Raw genomic sequence first — 24546 nt, forward strand, 5'->3', positions numbered from 1 at the left:
GCTAATTCACCTCAGTGTTCAGATGCCATCAGCTTTTCGGTGTAACGAAGGCAAATACTACACAATTTGCCAGGCCATTGTAATTATATATCAATAATAAAAGATTGCCCAGAAGGCTTTTTTTAAAAAATCTATAATAATTTTCTACAATGAACATTTTAACAACAATATTGAGCTGCTATGATGACTTTTGTGATTTTATCATAAAATGAGTTCCAGATTTGCATGCATAATGTTTGTCAATAGGGCCTGTTTCTTAGTTGACAATTTTTATGATTTTGCAGCTCTAAATCAAATCTTTGAGACATTGGTATAAGAGTGACTCCTATCACTTGCTGCTTACATCTGCATGGATTCAATGGTGAGATATGATCAGTTTAGACCGATCAACAGAATTGTACTTGAGTTTTAGTCTCATCTGTGATAACAACATTTTGCAAAATTTTTACAATGCTGTGTGGTTCAGTATTTGTAAAAACAAATTCCTTTTTATGTAATTGTAAATTATTTGGCTCATTGAGACCTTATACACTGAGGTTTTAGAGATGTCTGGTTTTAGGTGTGAAGCTGGATATCTCCCCACTAACCAGAGAAAAACAGCAACTAGTTTATATTAAAACAAAAGATTTGGCAATTTTTGATGGTTGGCAAACCATCTTGTTTTTTTTCACAAACTGAAAATAGTGGAAGAAATTAACAAGTCAGGTGGCATCCGGAGACTGAAACTAATTGAACTTCCTTCATCAGAACTGGAAAAGTGAGAAGACAAGTGTGCTTGGTTGTAGATTGAGAAGAGCGTAGTAAATGTCTGTGATATGATGCAGAGCATAGTTTTCAAAATAACCTCTGTAAGGGGAAAACTGAGGCCTGTCACTTTAATTTTTCATTCCATTCAGACCAATATCTCTGGCCTCCTATGTAGCTCCAAGATGCCAAATGAAAGCCTACAGGACAACACCTGTTCTTCCATATGACTAGATTGTAGCCTTATAGACTGAACATTTAATTCAGCAATTTCAGATGACACCTTTGTTTCTCCCATTCCACAGATATTACTGGATATTTCATTTGCAGTCTGTTTCTTTGTTTCTTTATTATCTTGTCCAACTGTTGGAATTTAAAGTAATTGCTATCTTAGCAACTTTGGTCTTCACTTTATGCAATTTAAGATACTTCTCTTATATCATTTGTCCAGTTCTGTTGAAGGCTCGCTGACATGAGACATTGACTAAGATTTTCTCCCCATGGATGCTGAATTACTAGCTGAGTGTTTGCAGTGTTTTATGATTTTTTTATTGTTCACTGTCCACAGGGATAAATAATTTAAAAAATCTGCCATTTCCCAACGCTGCACGCAATACTAATGTTTAAAGATCTTGAGTATATTACTCTGTTTACTCATGGGTGATTTATTGCCCTTAAAAATTACCACTAAGAGGTACTCTTGTTTTATTCCATCATTTAAATATACATCAGTCTGTTGAAATAAAAAGCCTTTAGTGTACAGATTGTTCTCTGTATGAGGGACCTTAATGGTATCCATGGCAGAGTTTCAGCTACAGTATGTGCTGCACTCTGTACACCAAAGGTAAGATGTCAAGAACAATAGGAGAGAATTTATATCCTAACTATGCCAAGGAAAATCAATTTACTGCATACAGCACAAGTATAAAGTATATTAAGCTTCTCAGGATTTTTATTGTGCTTTTGAAACTTTTCAGCTGTAGCCTATTGAAATCTGAGTTTCATTACATGCATTCATTCAGTCTCAAAATCTGTGTACCTACTTCTGTATAGTGCAATAAAATACATGTTTTATAATAAGCACCACTAAAGGAAAGTTAAAAACTAATAAACTCAACTGGAATTCTTTTTCTATGTTCCAGTAGGAATGCCTATTATTCCATCACTTTACTGCATTTTGGGAAATCTGATAATCTGGCTGTCCTTCTCCTACCTACATACAGGCAGAGGATAAACAGTAAGGCACTAGAGGAGAGGACAATAAAAAAGTGGTCACCGGAGGCAGCGGAGTGGCTACAAGATTACTTTGAGTCAGTGGACTGGGCCATGTTCAGGAACTTATCAGAGGACTCGAATGAATATATCATGGTTCCATGGACTTCATAAAAACACTCATGCACGAGTGAATACCCATGAAGTTATTCAGAATCTTCCCTCTTCCCCAACCAGAAGCCCTGGATGAATCAAGAAACCCGAAATCTGTTGAGGACTAGTATGGTGGCTTTTCAAGTCTGGCATCTCAGGAAAGTACATGAGGTCTGAGTATGGCCTCCAGAAAGCCATCCCACATGCAGAGTGGCAATTCTGGACCAAACTTGAAATACAGAAGGATGCTTGATAGCTGTGGCAGGTCTTGCATACCATCACTTCCTACAAAGCAAAACCAAGTGACTAAAATGACCTAAAGGTTTTGCTCCCAGGTGAGCTCAATGCCTTTTCTGCTTGCTTTGACCAACAGAATATGGAGACACCTTCACGAACTCCCACAGCCCCTGGTGACCTTGTAGTTTCAGTCTCTGAGACAGAAATGAGAGCATCCTTCAGGAGGATGAACCTATGAAAATTATCTGACCCAGATGATATACCTTGCCAAGTACTGAAAACTGCTGCTAATTAACTGGCTGGAGTGTTTACTGAGATCTTTAACCTCTCACATCAGCACTCTGAGGTACCCACCTGCTATAAGCAGGCTTTAGTCTACTGGTGCCCAAGAAAAAAGTGGTAACCTGCCTCAATGACTGTCGCCCAGTAGCACCTACGAGGGGTGATTGATAAGTTCGTGGCCTAAGGTAGAAGGCGTCAATATTAGAAAACCTAGCACATTTTATTTTTCAACATAATCCCCTCCGACATTCACACACTTAGTCCAGCGGTCGTGGAGCATACAAATCCCTTCTTTGTAGAAGTCAGCATCTTGGACCTCCAGAAAATGGTCCACAGTAGGGATAATTGATAAGTTCGTGGCCTAAGGTAGAAGGAGATGAGTTATTAACTTCAAACTTTCTGCATAATCACTCAAAGAGTTGAACTGCACGTGCATTTAACAAGAGCTGTATAGCTCACCTCCTTCTACCTTAGGCCACTGACTTATCAATCACCCCTGCTGTAGACCACTTTCTGGAGGTCCAATTCACCGACTTCTACAAAGAAGAGATCCGTATGCTCCACGCCCACTGGACTAAGTGTGTAACTGTAGGAGAGGACTATGTTGAAAAATAAATGTGCTAGGTTTTCTAAAATTGACTCCTTCTACCCAAGGCCACGAACTTATCAAACACCCCTTGTATATCCTCTGTGATGAAGTGCTTTGAGAAGTTGGTCATGAAGCATATCAACTCCTGCCTGAAGATTGACACTGGATGGATCTGCTCCAATTTGCTTACAGTCACAACAGGTCAACTGTAGATGCCATTTCATTGGCTCTCCGCTCAGCTTTGAATGATGAAGATGCACACATCAGATGCTCTGACTGCAGCTCAACATTTAACACTATCATCCCCTCAAAACGAATCAATAAACTCTCAGACCTAGGTCTGGCAACAACATCTCCTCCACAATGACCATCAGCGCAAGCCTACGTGCTTAGCTCCCTACTCTACCTATGACTGTGAGGCTAAGTACAACTCCAAAATCATATTTAAGTTTGCCGAGGACATCAATTGTTGGCCGAATCGAAAGTACTGATGAATTAGAATATAGGAGGTTAACTGAGAAACTGGTTGATTGGTGCTACAACAACATCTCACGCAATGTCAGCAAAACCAAAGAGCTGATTATTGACTACATGAGGAAGAAATTGAGGGTCCAGTCAGTGCTCATTAGGGGATCAGAGGTGGAGTGGGTGAGTAACTTTAAATTCCTGAGTGTTATCATACTAGAGGGTCATAATGCCATTTCAAAGAAAGCACAGCAGCGCCTCTACTTTCTCAGAAATGTATCTAAAACTTTGACAAATTTTTATAGATGCACATTGATAGATATCCTGACTGGTTGCATCACGACCTGATATGGAAACACCAATGCTTCAAGAATGGTAAAGCCCAGAAAAAGTGGTGGATACAGCCCAGTTCATCACAGGAAAAACCCTCCCCACCATTGAGCAATCTACAAAGAGCGCTGCCACGAGAAAGCAGCATCAGTAATCAGGGATCTTCACCATCCAGGCCATGTTCTTTTCTCACTGCTACCATCAGAAAAGAGGTGTAGGAGCCTTGGGTCCCACACCAACAAATTCAGGAGCAGTTATTACTCTTCAACGTCAACCAATGTGGACATCTTGACTCACCACAACATTGACCTGATCACTGAACTCACTTTCAAAGACTCTTCAACATGTATTTTCAGTACTACTTAATTATTATTATTTGTTTCTTTTTGCATTTTGTTGTTGTTCATTGATTCTATTTGTTCTTCTGTGAATGCTTGCAAAAAATGAATCTCAGGGTTGTATTTGCTGTCATATATGTACTTTGATAATAAATTTACTTTGAACTCTGAACGTTGAAGAGGATGAATTTCGTTAAAACCATAATCTCAATAGAAATGGAAATACATGTGAGAAATTTGACAAGTTTTCACACATCTACCTGTATAAGTAAAGCAGGGGTTTGTTACTTTTCCTCAACTCTGATCATGTTCCATTCATTTATTCGTAAATTCCTGTTCCTGATCTGTTACCTTGGCTGAGAAGAGAGCAAATATTCACTGTTGCTTTCATTTCCCATTTGTCCGAAGAAATAGGCTTGGAGAGTCCCCTTCTGATTCTGGTTGAATCAGAATCAGGTTTATTACTACTGACGTATGTCATGAAATTTGTTGATTTGTGGCAGAAATACAGTGCAAGACATAAAAATGTACTATAAGTTTCAATATAAAAAATATAAAATTTAAAAAATGGATTCCTCAGTAATCTGATGGCAGAGGGGAAGAAACTGTTCCTAAAATCATGAGTAAGTCTTCAAGCTTCTGTAACTCTTCTCTGATGGTAGTAATGAGAAGAAGGCAGGTCCCGGATGGTGAGCGTCCTTAATGATAGATGCTGCTTTCTTAAGGGGCTATCTTTTGAAGATATTTGTTGTTTAGTGTTGGTAGATTTTAGAATTTGTATTGGGAGATGTTGATGTCTTTGATACTGAACATATTGATTATCTCATTGGATGCACCAAACAGACAGAATTTGGGGTATTACACTCCACCTATTCATGGAAATGTGTTTATTGTGAGAGATGTACATGGCCTGATATGCAAGTGGTACCTGGGCAGTGGAATGTCTTGTATTGGCAAATAATGTGTTTCAGGGGTGCAGCATAGCAAGATATACAGCCATGTTGAAGATCTCTGACAGAGATGAAGGTGGATCCTATTAGCTGAAGTAGAGTTTGCTTGAATTATATGTGTCAAAAAACACCATGAGTGGATGTGAGCGAAGGGAAGTAGAAATGAGGAAGAGATGGAGGGAGTAAAGTGTATGGAAAATTATTTGCTGACACCTCTGCTCTTGGCTGTCAAATAAGATTGTTCAATGTGGGGAAACTATTAGCGTCATGGTGTTTAGTTTCACTGTGTAACTTTGGAACAGGCTTGAATGATTCAGTTGTTAGGTATGTTTATTTAGTTGGCACAATTAGGTATTTTCATTATGTCAGCTTTTGCTTTTGTACTGAATTGCACCCAAAGCAGCTAACCTGGCTATTCAGTATTATTAATTGCTGCACACTTTTTCTTCACAAAATTTCCCAAATTATCCCAGTCATTTCACTGATCAGTATATTCTATTGCAAGTAATTGAGCAATGTTTTATTCACTGTCCTATTTTGAAAGTATTATACAAAACACACTGCTCACAGTAAAATTTATTGCCTATGCAGAATTACATAGGTATAAAGATTTATAAATGGGTCTTTTGATTGTTACCAGAGAAGTATAAATAATGCATTACTTACTTTTATCTTTGGTTCTTCTCCTTTGGAAAGAATGAGTATGCCTCTGCATTGAGCACAGGTTTAGTGGATGAGTTCTGGAATTTTCTGTCCAGTTACTGACTCTAAGAATTGGAAAATTTGCCACAAAATGTGGTCTAGAAGTTGTGGGCCTGTTTTTACTTGCATGGTCAAATATTTGCAGCTCTCTGCGGAGCTGCCTGTGATACCCTGCCTGTGATATCCAAGGTGATGTTATTATAGGTTTCCAATCACCTGCAGTTAGATCTCCATTCAGGGTCAGAGCATCTGTAAGCAGTGACTCCAGAACTTCCCTCTGTTCTCTGGAAACCTGCAGAAGAATCGCTGTGGGAAAAAAACTGTTTATAACAGAATAATTCCAGTAAATATGACTTAATGTATTCCACGAGAAGTTTGTAGGAATTAAATAAATATGTTTCAACAGTAGAACTTGCACTCTGAGGTATTCAGATGCCTATGCATGTGGTCCTCCTCTAGTATCTGAATTTTCCTTGTTTTATTTTGAGGAACAACTGCTGAATTTTGTGTTACACAGTTCCAGTTCCTTCATAGCTGACTGGATATGGGGCTGCCTGATTTTGGTGGTGGAAGTAGAATCCAGGGCAATTCCTGGACTACTGAGTTTCCTAATCTCAACCTGCAATGTTCACTATTTAAATGTAATAATTCTAAATTTGGTGGCAAGCACGTTTGAATGAGAGCACATTGAAACCCAGTTTCTTCCGTATATAAAATAGCTTAATGACACTCCCTGTGTAAGATTGTACAAGAAGATGACCACATGACCAAGATCCTGTAAGGCTACTTATCCATTAAATGGTAAGTTTTGGAGGAGGAAAAGGAGGGAAAATAGTCACATTTAATGTTTGTTTTATTTACCAGAGGCAATGGACACCCATCAGACCATACAACCACTAATAGGACTTTTCAAAAAATTTATGCTCACTCAAGGGTCCCAACCGGCCACATATTACAGCATATGCCACAGAAAACATAATTCATGGGGGAAGTGAGCTAATGGGTTAGCGATTTCCACTAATGATTTAAGAGCCTGCAGTAACTGGTATCATTATTCATTTATTGAAAAGGCAAGAGGAGATCTGTATATGAAAGTGATAAATTATTTTACAAAAATATACCTGGATATTCATTCATAGATACACAATGGCAAATGGAATGAAGGTTTTTTTTTACAGAGAAGCAGGCATAATTAATTGTTTTCTTATAAGCTGGTAAATTATACATACACATGACCATTCACAAGATCAATCAGAGCTGCTCTCGATGGAATAGACAAATTTTCATATAACAAGGAAATCACATTTTGTGAATCACAAGGAATTCTTTCAATGGCCTATATCTGCCTACAAGGCTGGGCTGCATGAGCTGTTGCCCTACTCCTTCAGTGAGTACCGGTTCATGATTGAACACTGGACTTACTTGAAAATCTCTGTATTGTTTTGTTACTGCAAGTAGGAGGAAGAAGACTTCTAATTTTTTTTGACCAGAACATTCTCAGGATGTGAAGATAAACAGGACAGTTAATTTGGTAAATAGAATGGCTTTTCCAGAGGTCTGGACTGTAATTATTTTATTATGTCTATGAAATCAGGACCATAAATTTGAAACATCCATTAATACATTAGTGATGAGGGATAATAAAAGGCTACAGGTGATAGCAAAAGGCTTTTTGTAAGCAATGATGTGAGAGCTTTATAGTAGAACTTTAAAGGTACAATGAGGCAAATTAAACATGGAAAAGTGTAGTGTCTATAGTTAAATGCTTAAGAATAGTTGTTACTTTATTTAATTGATTTTGATCATTATTTGTTTCTATACTTCACACATGGTGTATTAAATGCTTACATGCTTGGACTCAGCCTGACTTCACCAATGGTCAGCATAACTGTCTGCGAGAAGGCTGAAGTACAGCGGCGATACATTCCTCATGTCACAATGGAGGACTCTAAACATCTATCCATAGATCTCACCATCATACAGACAGATGTAGCATGATGTCAGCATAAAATATGATGCATAACCATGGTAACCAGAGTGAGTGAACGATACATTTAAATATGGAAAATACCTGAAACACTTAACAGATCAGACAACATTGGCAGAAATTAAACTGCTGATGATCCTTCGAAACTGGGAAGAAGAGAAAATAAGTTAACTTTAAGTAGCACAGTGCAGGGGAAGTAAAAGGCCATAAGACATAGGAGCAGAATTAGGCTACTCAGCCCATCGAGTCCACTGCCATTTCATCATGGCTGATCCTGGATACTATTCAACCCTATACACTTGCCCTCTCACCATATCCCTCGATGCCATGACGAATCAGAAGTCTATCAAATTCAGCTTTGAATATTCCCACGGACTTGGCCTCTGCCACGGCCTATGGCTGAGCGTTCCACAGATTCACCACTCTTCGGCTAAAGAAGTTCCTCCTTACTTCTGTTATAAAAGGTCACCCCTCTAGGCTGTGCCTTCTAGTTCTGGATACCCCCACCAGAGGAAACATCCTCTCCACATCCACCTTATCTAATCCTTTCAACATTCAGCAGGTTTCAATTAGACCCCCACACATTCTTCTAAGTTCCAGAGAATACAGGCCCAAAACTACCAAACGCTCCTCATATGTTAACTTCTTCATTCCTGGAATCATCCTTGTGAACCTCCTCTGGACCGTCTTCCAAAGACAATACATGCTTTTTGAGATAAGGGCCCACAACTTGACAATACACCAAGTGCAGCCAGACTAGGATCTTATAAAGCTTCAGCATTATCTTCTTGTTTTCATATTATATTCCCCTTGAAATAAATGCCAATATAGCATTTGCCTCCTTTACCATAGACTCAATTTGTGAATTAACCTTCTGGGACTTTTGTGCGAGGACTCCTACGTCCCTTTGCACCTCTGATGTTTGAATTTTCTCCCCATTTAGATAATAGTCTGCACTATTGTTCCTTTTACCAAAATGCATTATAACATTATTTCCCAACACTGTGTTCCATTGGCCACTTTTTTTGCCCATTCTTCCAATAGATAGGACAAAGGGAACATTTGTGATTGGATATCGTCATGGTTGCCTTTGATGAAGTAATCTGGAATGTAGATTATGTCAGTTACAAATCTAACCAATCAGAAGAAATATTCCAAAGGGCACATTTTCATTCTACCGTTCGCATGATCCACAGTTACAAGGTAGGCTTGCACCAGAAATGATCTTTGTAACCTGTTTCTCAAATTTCACATTCATCCAAAATATAATTTTCATTTATTTTGCAAAAGTGCCCTTAATTTTCTAATCCTTGTCAATACTGTCATCAGAACTATAGTTTCCATTGTATTCTGCCAATACCCTGTAAAGTGTTTGCTATACCTTCAGGTTTTAGGTGTAGAATCCCATTGCACATGTCAGCAACTGTTTTTACAGGATCAATATGCTTGCATCAATTTTTTTTATAACAATACATGTGTATTATTTTAAAGTGAAGGGACAAAGAAGAGAGTATACAGCCAGAAGGCCTTCTGTTATCTTGATTTATGGTTGATTAGCAGGATTCATCCTGCTGCTTCATGTAACTAGATGGTTTTCTTAATTTACAGCAAAGATGTAGTAACTACACTTACCACAGCACCAAAAAGTTGTGTGACTACGGCTCCCTGATCTGGTGCATAACTTACAATACATGTAGTCTTTTGCACATGCATTCTAATTGTTAGTTTCTGAAACATGATTCATGTTTTAAAACCCAGTTTAAAACTGTGACCCATTGATATGATTCCCAAGTCTCCTTTCCTGATGTAGCCTCAATTTGAAGTCATACTGATATATTTGCTTGTGATGCCAGTGGAGATCCTAGAAGTTGTGGCACTGCCCTGAAATAAATTGTAGAAACATTTCTTTTGCAATGGTGATAGAGGTAGTGTGGTAAAAGGATGTGTTAAAGTAACAAGACATGATTAAAGAAGAGACTTTAAATGAGGTTCCAATTCTTACAAACTGTGTGTTGAGAAGGTTGTGCATGCTGAGAGGTAATTTGAGTTGCACCCTGAGCCTGTTTTGAGCTTCAGTGAAACTGTGTAGGTGGCTGAAGCAAAAGAGATCAAAGTGAAAGCAGAATCAGACTTATCAGGTATCATTGAGCCAGGCTTGCCTTTCTTACCACCAGTGTGAGAGAAAGCAATTGACCACGTTTCTTCTTCTATTTGTGGTGTTCTCGCTGAAAGGTTTGTATGTGTTCTATTTGTGATGTCATCTACAGCCAAATAGTTTAATATCATGGTCTAAACACATTCAAAAGTAATAACTGTACTGATAATTATAGGAGAGAGTCAAGCAGTGTTAGACCTTGTATTGTGTCTAGAAAGAAAGAGGAAGCCCTTTTGTTTTAAGTATCTGATTAAACATTGAGCAATCCCACAAGATTCAGCTCATCAATAAGTCTATATTCATCTTGAGCAAAATAATTTTATGAATCTATTGGTTACTGATTGGATGTAAATATTTTCTAGCACTGTCATCACTTAACTTCATTGTATGAATATGTTAAATTTATTTTAATATGTTTTAGTGGCTTTAAGAGTTGTTGGAGATTGGCAAGTGAATTCATCTGCTATAAATACAGACCACTGTTCAGTGAAATAACATTAATCTCCTTTTAAGCATATTTCTTAAGATTTGACTAGATAATTAATCACAGCAATCACTGATGGATTAATGGACTGATCATATGATCAATAAACGCAAGCACAGCATATTCATCAAAACTCAGTGTGAAACATATTGTGAAGATTGTATGCACAAGTGAGGACACAACACTTTCTTAAAATAAGTTGTTTGAAAAATGTTATGAGAAAAGTCAGATTTTCACACTGCCAGATAAATCAATTTCCTTTAACTATAAGTCTTGAATTCAGTCAGGATATATTTTAAAACATCAGCATTGATGTTTAATTTGTAGTTATTCATGTCTGAATCTTACAGCATAGGTTACATGTCAGGTCAGGACTGGATGATGGTTCAGTATCCCTTCTTTAATCATTGTTGCCTTGGCCATGTGGGGGGGAGAAATGCTCTCTTGGAAAGGGATCAAGAGTATGATTGCATCCATAGATAATGGACAATTTGAAAATCAAGGAAGATTTTTGTGGGAGAGGGAAAACACTAATTCATAACTATGGTCATTTAACACATAGAAGCAGTTTTCAAGCTTTACATTCGTCAAGAGAATTTTGAGGAAGGAAATTGTAGCTCCTGGTTTGTGTGCTAAAATGTTTCATTGTTGCGATTCCAAGGTTTGCAGATCTACTGCCAGTTGATGGCAGAGTACAGCGTTTCACGATTATTCTTTGCCATCCCAACAACTACTTTTTATAAACCACCTAACATCTGGCAGACTGTACAGAATGTATTATTGCTGTAAATACGTGGAACAATATTGCTCTTCATGAATTATAGTGTGGTGTATTCTAGCTTGGTTAAATTGACAATAAACGGTGCTGTAATTACTAGTAAATGTTAATGTGTGCTTTAGATTCATAATGGTGCTACATCCTGTTGTGCCACCTTTTGTGTTTATGTAATAGCAGTTGTATACCAGGAAGAAAAGCTGCGTATTCACTGATGCTTTTAGTGAAAATATTAAATTCAACAACATTTGATGTATAAAAAGAGCCAGTATTTGTGCATGTATACTTTTCTTGTAAATTGTACAAATGAAGGGCTGTGAATCATTTCCTGAAATTGGGTTGACATAGTTTTCTTCCAGTGCAAGTAACAGGGTTAAGGCTTTTCATCAAATAATTAATTATAATTTTATAAAAGGAATATGTGAGCATTTCTGATATCACAAATAAAAGTGTAATTTATACCTTTATCCTGTGGGTCTTTAATGGATCAATCATTTTATACAGCCTGATATAATCAGTCATAATGCAGCTATGTTTCTATTGTGTATTTTTAAAAATATAACTTCCCCAAATGCATTTACCAATCTGTTTACTGCATAATTATGTAATCATTCAGGGTACTCTGTGACTAAATCCTCTGGAAGGCTCTTTAGGTGCTCATTATTAATTTCTAAATTATGACAGGGTTGTACCGTATAGTGACAATTCAGGCAGTTTGATTGATTTTTTTCCCTCTCTTGAAATACATGAGCCTGAAACCTCTTAGCGTGCTGATGTTAATTTTCTGCTACTTTTGCCCCTACAAAATTACTTAATGGATTTGGAGGTGTCTCTTGAGGATACATGGAGGTAGAAATTTGGGAACCTTTCAGAGCCTGCTGCAGACAAACAGATTTGATTTGGGGACTGTGTTAAAGATGAATGCTTATCAAAATTGATAAATTTACTAATTTAGATTTTTCAAAATTATGAAAGATATGCTTTCATTTAATTTTTTGCAATTTAGTCCCCTTCAACAAGTTTCTATTACCTTGTTGAGATTTTATTTTACTGATCTAAACTTCAGTCATATCACAGTAAAGTATGTATATTGCAAGTATAGAATTAGCACAGAATGGATTTTGGTTAAAAGGGAAAACAAATTTCTTTATTGTTCACTCAAGAGTTTATTTGATTGTTTTGTGTGGCTTAAAGTAAAGAAAATTGTATGTTCTTTCCATTGTCGGGTAGTGTGTTTAGATCCTTAGCTTACTTGAGGGTTTGTTTCTATTTGTGTACAGATTTGTGCTCCTCCTGCACTTACTTATAAGCTGAATTTGTATTATCCTGATCTTCATTGAAAAGCTTTTTGTTGTCCATTTTCTCCTTCACATCTGTTAAATGGAGGAGGATTTGAGGGAGGAATTCCTACGTTTTTTGACTCCATGTTCCCTTTGAGGACAGGATAGCTTGAAGCATAGACAACCATGGCTGGCACTTCCAGCCTTTTCACACTGTTGGCGGTTGCAATGCATGATGAAGTAATCAGTATGTGTTTTACTTCTTAAAGCAATAATTTTACTTCCCATGAAGCATAGAATATCAGTATTATTAGGAGCACAGCAGACCTATGAAACATTACATTGCACTGCCCTTACTTTACATAAACCATCAATTGTGACATGTACAGAGTTGTACAGAATGGAAATGGGTCCTTCTGCCTACCACATCCATGCTTGTCTTAATTCCCACCTATGCTAATCCCATTAACCCTCAGTAGGATTGTACGTTTCTAGGCTTTACCTATTTAAGTGTCGGTCTAAATGCCTCTTAAACATAACAATTGTACCTGATTTCTCAGATGGTGTGTTTCCAGTATCAATCATTCCGTGCTTAAAAGAAACACTTGCCCTTTAGAAACCTTGTCCTCTCATCTTGAATCTGAAACCACTGCCTTGGGAAAAATATTTTGTCTATCTTTGCCTCACATTATGTTTACACTTATGTACTTTTATCCAGTTCAACCTCCAAGGGTGGGTTTTTCAGCAGAATGCTAGCAACCAAAAGGAAATCTGTATTGTCCTATTGAACTTCATCTTACAAGATATTTGGCTTTCTAGTGGAAGATCAATATCACTCTTAAGATATATAGCCTTTATTATGGGTAGACTTGGCAAACATTTCTCTCTGCCATTTCTCTATCGAGACTTGGCAACCTGGAGTCATAGATGCCTGAAAGCCAGGGTTACTGCAGTGCAAACTCAGGTAAACAAAACTGGAGTGTGTGTATCAAAGTTCAAAATACATTTATTATCAATGTATATGTACTGTATACAACCTTGAGATCCGTCTCCTTTCAGGCAGCCACAAAACAAAGATCTATGAACAAGAGTAACAAATCGGAAAACAAATGTGCTCATGAAAATTTATGCAAATTTAATTTTTGGAAAATTCTGACCGATGCTCCTGCTAAATGTGAATGTTAGTTCCCCTATAAAATTAATGCTTCAAATTTTCACTAGTTTTTTTGGCTGCCTCTGCTGACAGCTCCTTTGTAGTTTGGTACCTCATATTGCCAGGCTTTAAGCATACAACCTTAATGTGTTACTGCCAGAGTTTTGTTTTACAGATGAAACATTAGAACTATGCCACTATGGTAAATTGGTTTGTTATTGTCACATGCACGGAGATACAGATCCGTTCATTACAACTGTACATTGAGGTAGTACAAGGTAAAACAGTAACAGTGCAGAATGAAGTGTCACAGCTACAGAGAAACTGCAATACAGATAGACAATAAGTTGTGAAGTCATAATGAGGTAGGTTGTGAGGTCAAGAAATACAGCCCACTACAGTGGCATCATCTGCACACTAGTAGATGGAGTTGACCATGCAGTCGTGAGTGTACAGGGAGTAGAGTGAGCGGCTGCAGACTCAGCTTTGTGGGTATTTGAAGATATTTTTGACTTCTCTCTGCTTTAATCTGAGGTTCTTACCTCTTTAAGAGACCATTATCATATTGGTTCTGCTTTGCTGTTACTGTGTTGAGGACAAACGTGGCAGAGTTGTTGCTGCTATCGTTATTAATTGCGGGCTGTTAGTCAAAGATCCTGTTGCAAAGGGAGGTGTTGATCTAGGAGTTCAGAGACGAGAGCTTGGAATAAATGATACTTTGGGTGGAACTGTAGTCAGTGAACTATATAAGTCATCTTTATTATCTAGGTGCTCCAGAGACGAATGTAGGGCCATCGAGGGAGTGCCTGCCGTAAACATGTTGTGGCAGTAGGTGAATTGCAGTGTGTCCAGGCTGTCTGGAAGGCTGGAGTTGATGAGTGCCATAACCAACCTTTCGAAGCACTTCCTGATTGTGTATATCAGAGCCAATGAGCAGTAGTCATCAAGGCACATTATCTTGTTTTACTTAGTTACCGGGATGATAATGATCTTTTAAAGCAGGGAGAGATTTAAAACGTCTGCAACTACCCCTACGAGCTGATCTGCATAGGATCTAAGAGACGGCCAGGGCCACCATTCAGCAAAATGTTTTCTTCAGGTTCACGCGCTGGAAGACACATCTTGTGTCTGCCATGGTGAGTGTGGGTTCAGTTACACTGCATGCTGTAAGGGAGGGTGGTGACATTCCAATCCCCTTCTTTTCAAAATGTACATAGAATGCATTAAGATCATTGAGAAGGGATGAGCTGTTGTTTGCAATGATGCCACTATTTTAAGACCTCTTGATCTATGCCACCAGAGCAAGGTAGATGGTTATTTATCTCATTGCAATTTGGATTTCACCTTCATCTAGAGAGAACGTGATTGCTTCAGTAATCCTTAGTGGTTTGTAAAATAATTTAAGAGATAATTAAGGGCATGAAAGTTGTAAGTCCTTTCTACCCTATCCTTCTGCCTTGTGTCGTGCTCTGAAAATAGCATCTCTCTATAGGCCACTCTATCATTTCATTCTGACTACTTTTTCTCATCTACTTTTCTCACTCACATGCCTGTCAAAGCATCAAGCATGTGGGATGCAATTTTTTTTAATCTTTGAGGTTGAGGGCATTTTGGCTAGCATTTATGGCCGACCCAAAGCTCTCAATAGTGGTTGATCTCTCAATACCATCCAGTGATGTTGATAATAGATCACATTATCTTGGAACTAGTTGTGGATTGGGTCTACTGTCTGTGGTAGGTGCAGGCTTGCAGATAACTTACCCATATGTGAAGGCAGAATAAGCTAACTCCGCATGTCCAAGGACTATCCCGTGAAACATTCAAAGGTTCATTTATTATCAAAGTATACAATTTGAAATTCTTCTCTGGGTAGCCATGAAACCAAGAAAGAAAAGAAAGGCAGAATGATCCCCAAAAACAACCCTCCCCACACAAAAAGCAAATAAAAATAGACCAGGCACATCAAACCCCAAGTCCCTCCTCCCGCGCAAAAAAAACCTGAAAAAAACGCAAAAGACACCGCAACCCCCAAATCCCTCCTCCCACACAAAAAAACGAACAAAATGGAACAGGCATATTGACCCGCAAATCCCCACCCCACACAATAAAAAACAGCAAGGATCAGGTGGAAAAACACAGAATATAAAAAACTATAAGACTGAAAAAATCTCTGTAGCCCAAGTCTACAAAATGCAGAAAGCCTGGGCTGCACTCTCTGGGCACAGCGCAGACCATTCCCTGTCCATAGTAGAGCCAACGAAAGACAGTCAGCCTTTGCACTTGCATCAGTGCTTTAATCTCCCTCGTTGCTTTACTTGGCGAACAACGAAAACTTTAATCAGCAAAATGGAGTCGAACATTGGTTCGCAGTCTGCTCACCATGAGGTTCCTGCATGCTCCCTCTCCCTCTTGGAGACTGCAGAGTGCTGGAACACCCAAACTATTTCCAAACAGCAAATCACGGGCTGTAACAGTTCCAGAATCACATCCAAGAGAAAAAACAAGACATTAAAAAAAGTGAAATGTATGGTTTCATGATCTGTCCAGAAGATGTCAACCAAAGGAGTGTTGTATGCGGACGCCATCTTGACCGGAGTTGTTCGCAACTTTTGAAGTGGAAGACATTTAAAAGCAATTCATTCAGATATAATTTAATGTTTAAAAAGTAATAAAACAAATTTCATGACATATGCAGGTGATATTAAACCTGATTCTGATTCTGAACACTGTAAAACACCGATAAATAATTTTTAAAAATTGCTATAATAAAAACATTCAAACACTTATCAACACTTACCTTTCTCCATGAGATCAGCAGTTCAGTGGTGATGACTGAGATTGACATCACTACTGCTGTCAATTTTGGGTAAGTTTTAAGCACTCCACAGTCAACCTCTTTTCCCAGGACATTGGTGATGAGTCCAGTGATAGAGTGGGAACATGTGATCATCAGGTTGATTTGGATTTTTGTGTTTGGTCACATTTGAATGGAAATCAGAAATGTGAATCGATGGGAGGGGATGTTCCAGAATTTCACAGATGTTCTTTCCTTACCACCACCAAGAGATATGATTTATTATCTAATTACATTAAAAGAATTAGTAATGGAAATACTTGAGAACAGGAACGATAGGACAGACCATCGAGTAGCTGCAGCTATTTGGTGCATTCGGCATGTTCTTTCTTTTTTGCTCTGTTCCAAATGGATCTTTGAAATTGGTCTATACTTGGTTAAAAATATCCTGCCTGGCGATCCAATCGAGAACTTTTTCTAATTTGCTCCCTGAAGCAGCCATCCTCTATCTTAAATGCACAACGGTACTGGAGCATCCCTACAAAAAGAGCATCATTATGATCTTGATGCTTAATGGCTAGGGCTGGCCTGAGAAGCGGAATACTGTAAGAAGGTACAATATTTAGTTGGGTTACAGCTGAATCTTGACATAGTTGGAAAATTATTGTTTATGCCATTCAAGCACAACCTTACTGGTGTACCCAAATTTGTCATAATTTTTCCTATACAATTGTATATTTTTTATTGTGCAAGCAGTACTATTTGTGCTTCTTAATTTATAAATGAAAAAGAGACCATTATGTTGGGCAGGCTAGCAAAGATCTACTGAATAGTATTATTTATTGGAAGGTAACATTTTAAAATTGTTTTTTTTCTGTTCCACAGTCTTTTTGTTCTTGCAGTTATGGTTTGATGGTTTTGAATACTTACTATTGTGATTGATGTTTAAAGATTTAAAGATAAAGATTAGCTTTATTTGTCACATGTGAATCAAAACATTGAAATATATTGTGAAATGCATCAATTTGTGTCAAATCAATTCAACAAGGATTGTACTGGCAAGTGTCTCCACACTTCTGGTGCCAACATCACACGTCCACTACTCAGTCACTCTAACCATATAACTTTAGAATGTGGGAGGAAACTGAGGCACCCGAAGGAAACCCATGCTGGCACTGTACTGTTGTTCCACTGATCACTACCATACCGTCCGTCCATGTTGCTTTGCAAGAAGCTAATGTGAAAGTACAGCAGGAAAAGTTGTGTCTCGCGAGAGCATTCCTCTGCACTTTTTCTTCTTGGGTCAGATGTTTGTACACCTGAGCCCACCAGCACTTGATTTAGGTAGCAGTGAGGAGATAGAGAAGTATTGGAATTGCAGTCTGTAGGATCATATCCAAAAGTTGAAAGTAAATTTGTTAACAAATTACATTCATGTCACCATAAATAACCCTGAGATTCATTTTCTTGTAAGCATACTCAATAAATCCAGTAACCATAATAGAAACAATGAAAGATCATACCAACAAGGTGGACAACTGATGTGCAAAAGACAACAAATTGTGCAAATAAAAAAAATGAATGAATAAATGAATAAATAAAAAAACAAACAAGCTAACATCGAGAATATGAGATAAAGAGTCCTTGAAAGTGAATCCCTAGGCGGTGGGTCAGTAATGTTACAAGTGAAGTTATCCCTCTGATTCAAGAGCCTGTTGGTTGAGGGGTAATAACTGTTCCAAAACCTGGTAGTGTGAGCCCTGCGTCTCCTGTACCACCTTCTTGATGGCAGTAGTGAGAGAAAAGCATGAGCTGGTGGTGGGGGTCCATGATGATGGATGCTGCTTTCCTGCGACAACACTCAGTATAGATGTGCTCAGTGGTGGGGAGGGCTTTCTCGTGATGGACTGGGCCCTATCCTACTTTTATTAAGATTTTATGTTGAAAGGCAACAATGTTTCCAGAGCAAGCTGTGATGCAGCTAGTCAATATACTCTTCACATCTATAGAAATTTGTCAGAGTTTTAGACATCCTGTTGAATCTTCGCAAACTTATAAGGAAGTAAAGGCGCTGCTGTGCTTTCTTCAGAATCAGAGTCAGGTTTAATATCACCGGCATACATCATGAAATTTGTGTCTTTGCAGCAGCATTTCAATCCAATACATAATAATAGAGAAATAAAACTGAATTACAGTTAGTATATATATTTTATAGGTAATTAGATTAGTGCAAAAATAAAAAAAGTAGTGAGGTACTGTTCATGGGTTCAATGTCTATTCAGAAATAGTCATAGAAAAGTACAGCACAGAAACAGGCCCTTTGCCCCATCTAGTCTGTGCCAAACTATTTAAACTGCTTACTCCTATTGATCTGCACTGAGACCATAGTCCTTGATACCCCTACCATCCATGTGCCTATGCAAATTTCTCTTAAAAGTTGAAATCAAACTCACATGCACCACTTGTGCTAGAAGCTCGTTCCACACTCTCATGACCCTCTGAGCGAGGAAGTTTCCTCTCATGTTCCCCTTAAACATTTCACCTTTCACCCTTACCCATGACCTGTGGTTGTAATCCCACCCAACCACAGTGGAAAAATCCTGCTTGCAATTACTTGATCTATACCCCTCATAATTTTGTATACCTCTATCAAATTCCTCACAATCTTCTATGCTTCAAGGAATAATTGGATGGCAGAGGAGAAGAAGCTGTTACTGAATCATTGACAGTGTGCCTTCAGGTTCCCGTACCTCCTTCCTAATGGTAGCAATAAGAATAGGCATGTCCTGTGTGATGGGAGTCCATATTAATGGATCCTGCCTTCTTGAGGCATCACTTTTTGAATGTCCTGGATACTACAGAGGCTAATCCCTGTAGTGGAGCTGACTGTTCAACTCTCTGCAGCTTATTTTGATCCTGTGTCGTAGCTCTCCGCTATACCAGATGGTGATGCAGCCAGTTAGACTGCTCTCCACAGTACATCTGTAGAAATTTGCGAGTATTTCAGGTGACATCCCAAATCTCCTCAAACTTCTAATGAAATATAGCAGCTGTCGTGCCTTCTTTGTAACTGTATTGATATGTTGGGCCCAGGATAGAAACCTCAGAGATGTTGACACACAGAAATTGCTCACTCTTTCCACTTCTGATCCCTCTATGAGGACTGGTGTGTGTTCCCTCATCTTACCCCTTCTGAAGTCCACAATCAGTTCTTTGGTCTTACTGACGTGAATGCACGACACCATTCAATCAGCTGACGTATCTCGCGCCTGTACGCCCTTTCGTCACCATTTGAAATTCTGCCAATGATAGTTGTCAGCAAATTTATAGATGGCACGTGAGAGTTATGGGTGTAAACAGAATAGAGCAGTGGGAAAAGCACACATCCCTGAGCACATGTTCATAATTGCACATACACGTCGAACCCAGGCAGTCCTCTGAACATAAGAATATAAGAAATAGGAGCAGGCCATCTGGCCCTTCGAACCTGCTCCACATTCAATGATCATGGCTGATCTGACAGTGGACTCATCTCCACCTAACTGCCTATGCAAAAACCGATCCAACCTTGTCTTAAATATATTTACTGAGGAAGCCTCCACTGTTTCATTGGGTAGAGAATTCCACTGATTCACCACTCTCTGGGAAAGGCAGTTCCTCCTCATCTCCATACTAAATTTACTCTCCCGAATTCTGAGGCTATGTCCCCTAGTTTTAGTCTCACCTCCCAGTGGAATCAACTTTCCTGCCTCTATCTTATCTATCCCTTTCATAATGTTATATATTTCTATAAGATCTCCTTTCATGCTTCTGAATTCCAGCAAGTACAGTCCCAGGCAACTTGATCTCTCCTCATAGTCTGACTCCCTCATCTCTGGAATCAACCTGGTGAACCTCCTCGGCACTGCTTCCAAAGTCAGTATTATCCTTCCTCAAGGAACACACAAAATGCTGGAGGAACTCAGCAGGCCAGGCAGCAGCTATGGAAAAAAAAAATGAGGTTTCCATTTGTGATCATTGGTCAAGGGTGAATTTGCTAATTTTTATTAGATCATTATTAATGGATGTTAAATTTCTCTTTGGATTAGAACTTCTTGTTCCTAACTGGAACTCAATAAAGTGAAGGTAACTATACCAGAATCAAATGATATATTTATTTGGTGAGGCATCATGTAGAAGGGAGAGGATTTCTAACAGATAAGGAGAGGAAATTACTGATCTGGGCATCGTCTACCCACTGGTTATTTAGAGTTGCTTTCATAGAAGCATTAAATATCTTTTAGTTAGAGAGTACTTAAGGGAAATGGAGTAGGAAAAAAGGGGAAAATTTCAAACACCTGAAATTTTAAGTAATCTAATATCTTGGCCACTGTGTTGGCTGGTGGCCACTAAAATATCATTTTAGTTCATTTACAAAACATTCATTTACTGGGAAAAGATTAGGGCAAAGGTAAACCAGGATAAATGCCAAATGTACTGCAGGAAGGAGGAGCATTAAAATTAATGTTTATTTGCTTTTTAAAAAAAAGCAAGGTGTTATGTCAGAATTCAGCACAATGCAACACCATACCAAAGTAAACATACTGTACGTCTTTATTTATATGCGAGCTATTGAAGTTTATGTTGGATTTATATGTTACGCTAGCTTTCTCGTTTTCCTCGCTGGTCCCTGAGGAGCTTGCTTACTGTGGGCTACTTTTAACTCCACTAATACAGCTGAGTGGAAAATGTACTTTATCATCCTAGCATTTTGGATTATATTTAAAGTTACTTACTCCCACATGGCTGTTAACAGGTTCTTGCTGAATCCCACTTGGTGTCATAACACACGCTCTCTCAGAATATGTATTATGGCTAATAGCATATGATGATAAGTGGTTTTAACTGCATAGAATATGTACTGAATCAGCATTGAAATGGCTATCTGATTTATATAGTTAACTGGTTAGGACCTCTGTATTTGGTTATGTGATTAACTGAGTAACCTTGAAGCCCCTAGATGCTTGTATACTTAAATAAGGGAATGAAAGAATTTGACACACAAACATCATAGGCTAGAAAGGGTAATAGTCAGTGGCCAATATATATGGCTATTCTGTTTAATTTGTTTTCCTTTGGTGGCGGTAATAAATATGTATGGCATCAGCTCTTTTCAGGACCTTGCACTGAAGAATATGCATGTCTTTCTTGAGAGCTCTTTTAATAGAATTGGAGACATCTCCAGGGCTCTCTTGGCACAGGGAATGAAGGCCTTATTCGTTTGGTTTTTGTACTGGTTCAAGGACAGGGTAGGAGTTAATGTGCACAGGCACGCTCCTGCTTGCTTTTTGATTGGCAAGGTTAATGTTAAGAGGTACAAAACAGGCTGGAGTTTCTTCAATGAGCTTCTCTGATTTGATTAGCTTACTCTCTTGCCTGATCCTCTTAACATAGCCTGTGACCCAGGGACAGTCAAGTAATTTTCGCACTAAATTTGAAGCATCACACAGAGACAGGAAAGGAAGTTTGCACGCACTTGAATTGTAGATGAAATTTGTCCATGACCATGAAATCGAGAGATCTAACTTACATTGGAAGCTATATACAGTATAACTGTGTGCAACTGTAGTTGTGACTTTGATAGAATATGAGATGCATTGATCCTTTCAGTAACTATCTGACAATATTTACGAAGGTCATCTGCCTTTCCTTAAGTCTGTTTTCTTTAAAATATAGCACAACAAAAAAACACTCCAATCACTAAGTCCATAGACCAAACTAAATCACAACAAAGTTACCTCCATCCATCCAATGATTTTGTATCAAAGTGCATTCTCGTGGTAACTTGCTGCTGAATGCGTAGAATACTGCATTATGTTACGAAGGTAGTATGTGATGCAAATCCACCATCACTTTATTATACCAACTACATTATGTTATCCTGTAATAATAACTCAAAAATAAGTGTAAAAGTTTTGAATAAACAATAAATTATGTAACAGATGTCCAGCAGTGAATGTTTAGCAATCATTGAATTGTGTGCTTCTGTTCTCTTTTATCACCTGCAGCAGTAAAACCAGTCAATTAAGTTTACTACATTATAACTTAGCTCTTTAACACCTTTCTAAATTTAAGTCTGTGAAAGTTTTTCATTTGAAATAAGTTGGCATTTTTAAAGGAAATATTATGTCTGCTCTCACTTACATAGGTTGCAATAGACTTGTTTGGCTGGTTTTACTCTGTCAAAGATTACCCATTCTTTATAAGATTGTGTTTTATCAAACAACAACCTGTGTTACCAGAGTCTTTAACTTAATAAAGTATTCTAAAGTGCTTCACATAGTATGGTCAAATGAAACCTGATCCAAAAGAATTACTGAGCTGAATGATCAGAAATGAGTAAAGAGTTAGGATGCAGAGAATATTTTAAAGCAGACTAGATTTTCGTTGGGGGGGGAGAATGTTTTGTAGATCCATGCAAAAACAGTTGAAGGTGTGATGGGATGGAGGAATTCAGGTGTACATGAGATCAGAATTGGAGAGTTCTAGGAAAGTTATAGGAGGAGAGTCAATTATAAAGTTTGCAGTTTAACAATCCAGAAATAAAAAAAACAAAGTTTTTGCAGGTATTCCATAGGTTAGGCAGGATTTGTGAAAAGAGAACATAGTCACTCCTTCAAGTCAGTGATCCCTCATCAGAACTGGAAACATGAATTTTATAAGTCGCAGGGAGAAGAAGGGGTGGGAGAGGATGAAGAAAATTGAAAGTCAAGCAGTGGTAGATGCTGGAAATCTGAAAATGTTGGAAATATTTTTCAGTTCAGGCAGTATCTATGGAGAGAGAACAATATTGATGTTCTGTGTCTAAAATGTTTTGGATCTAAAACTGGCCTGTCTGATGTAAGGTAATCCACCAGTAACATCATCTCATTTTTTCTCTCTCCACAGATCCGATTTGTTCAGCTAAGAATTTCCAATCTTTTTTTTTGTTTCTGATTTCCAGCACCTTCTGCCTCTCAGTGTCCCAGCTTTCTTTTTTCTTTTCCCTAAATTTATCCATTAACTAGGTGTAATCAAAAGCATTGCTTCCTTTGTTCTCTCATACTTACATCATAAAGCATGCTTACTTTCTCACTTTTCTATTTTGTTGGTGACGTGAGATATTCTATTTCTCTCTCTACAGATGCTGACTGACCTGAGTTATTCAACATTTTCTACTTTTATTTCAGATTTGCAGTCTCTGCAATTTTTTGCCTTTTAACTATACAAACAGAAATGTGTTCAATGGTGTTGCATTCAATTTGAAATAGCATTCATCAGCTCCAAGAACTAATCTGCTATAGCTTACTTTGGCTCCAATTGGTTCAGTGTTTTATCTCTAGTAATGCACAGAAATATTGAGTTAATTTTCTTCCACTGCATCTATATTTATGAAATGTATAAAAAAAAGTTGTAGTAAAAATTAGTCCCTCTAACTTAGCTGTCACGTAAAGAGGAGAAAAACACATTAATTTATAATGTTAAACAATTTTGTGCAACTCATTCAAGAAAATACTTATAATGTTGAGATTGTACTATTTGAAAAAATGTATCACTAAGGCTCATGCAATGTTCATTCAAAGAAGTTAAGTGATCAACTGGCAAACAGTTCTTCTCTACATTTATTAGATGCACTCTGACCTTTTATTTTCTGACATTTATGTCAGAAGTAGGCCCACCAGGTTTTCCTTTCAAAGATCCATATGGGAGGCACTGAGGATTTGGTAGTATAATACCAACACAAACAAACCAGAAAATAATTTTGGATGAATAGTCTTTGTTCATCATTCTCAAGCAGAATAGCTATCAGGTCTTTATGGCAGTCAGTGTCCTAACTAACCTGGAAAGTGAACGAGCATGGAAAGATGAATCACCTAAGGTAGCGATTCACAACAGGT

The 24546-nt window shown here is 38.0% G+C and overlaps 1 protein-coding gene across 5 annotated transcripts in view; it reads left to right on the forward strand.

Annotated features, from left to right (window-relative positions):
* Nucleotides 1–24546, forward strand: part of acbd6 (acyl-CoA binding domain containing 6) — a 215730-nt gene that overhangs the window by 115295 nt on the left and 75889 nt on the right. The gene's annotated exons all lie outside the window — the stretch shown is intronic.

The sequence above is a fragment of the Mobula birostris genome, chromosome 12, assembly GCF_030028105.1.
Source record: "Mobula birostris isolate sMobBir1 chromosome 12, sMobBir1.hap1, whole genome shotgun sequence".
Taxonomy (NCBI): Eukaryota; Metazoa; Chordata; class Chondrichthyes; order Myliobatiformes; family Myliobatidae; genus Mobula; species Mobula birostris.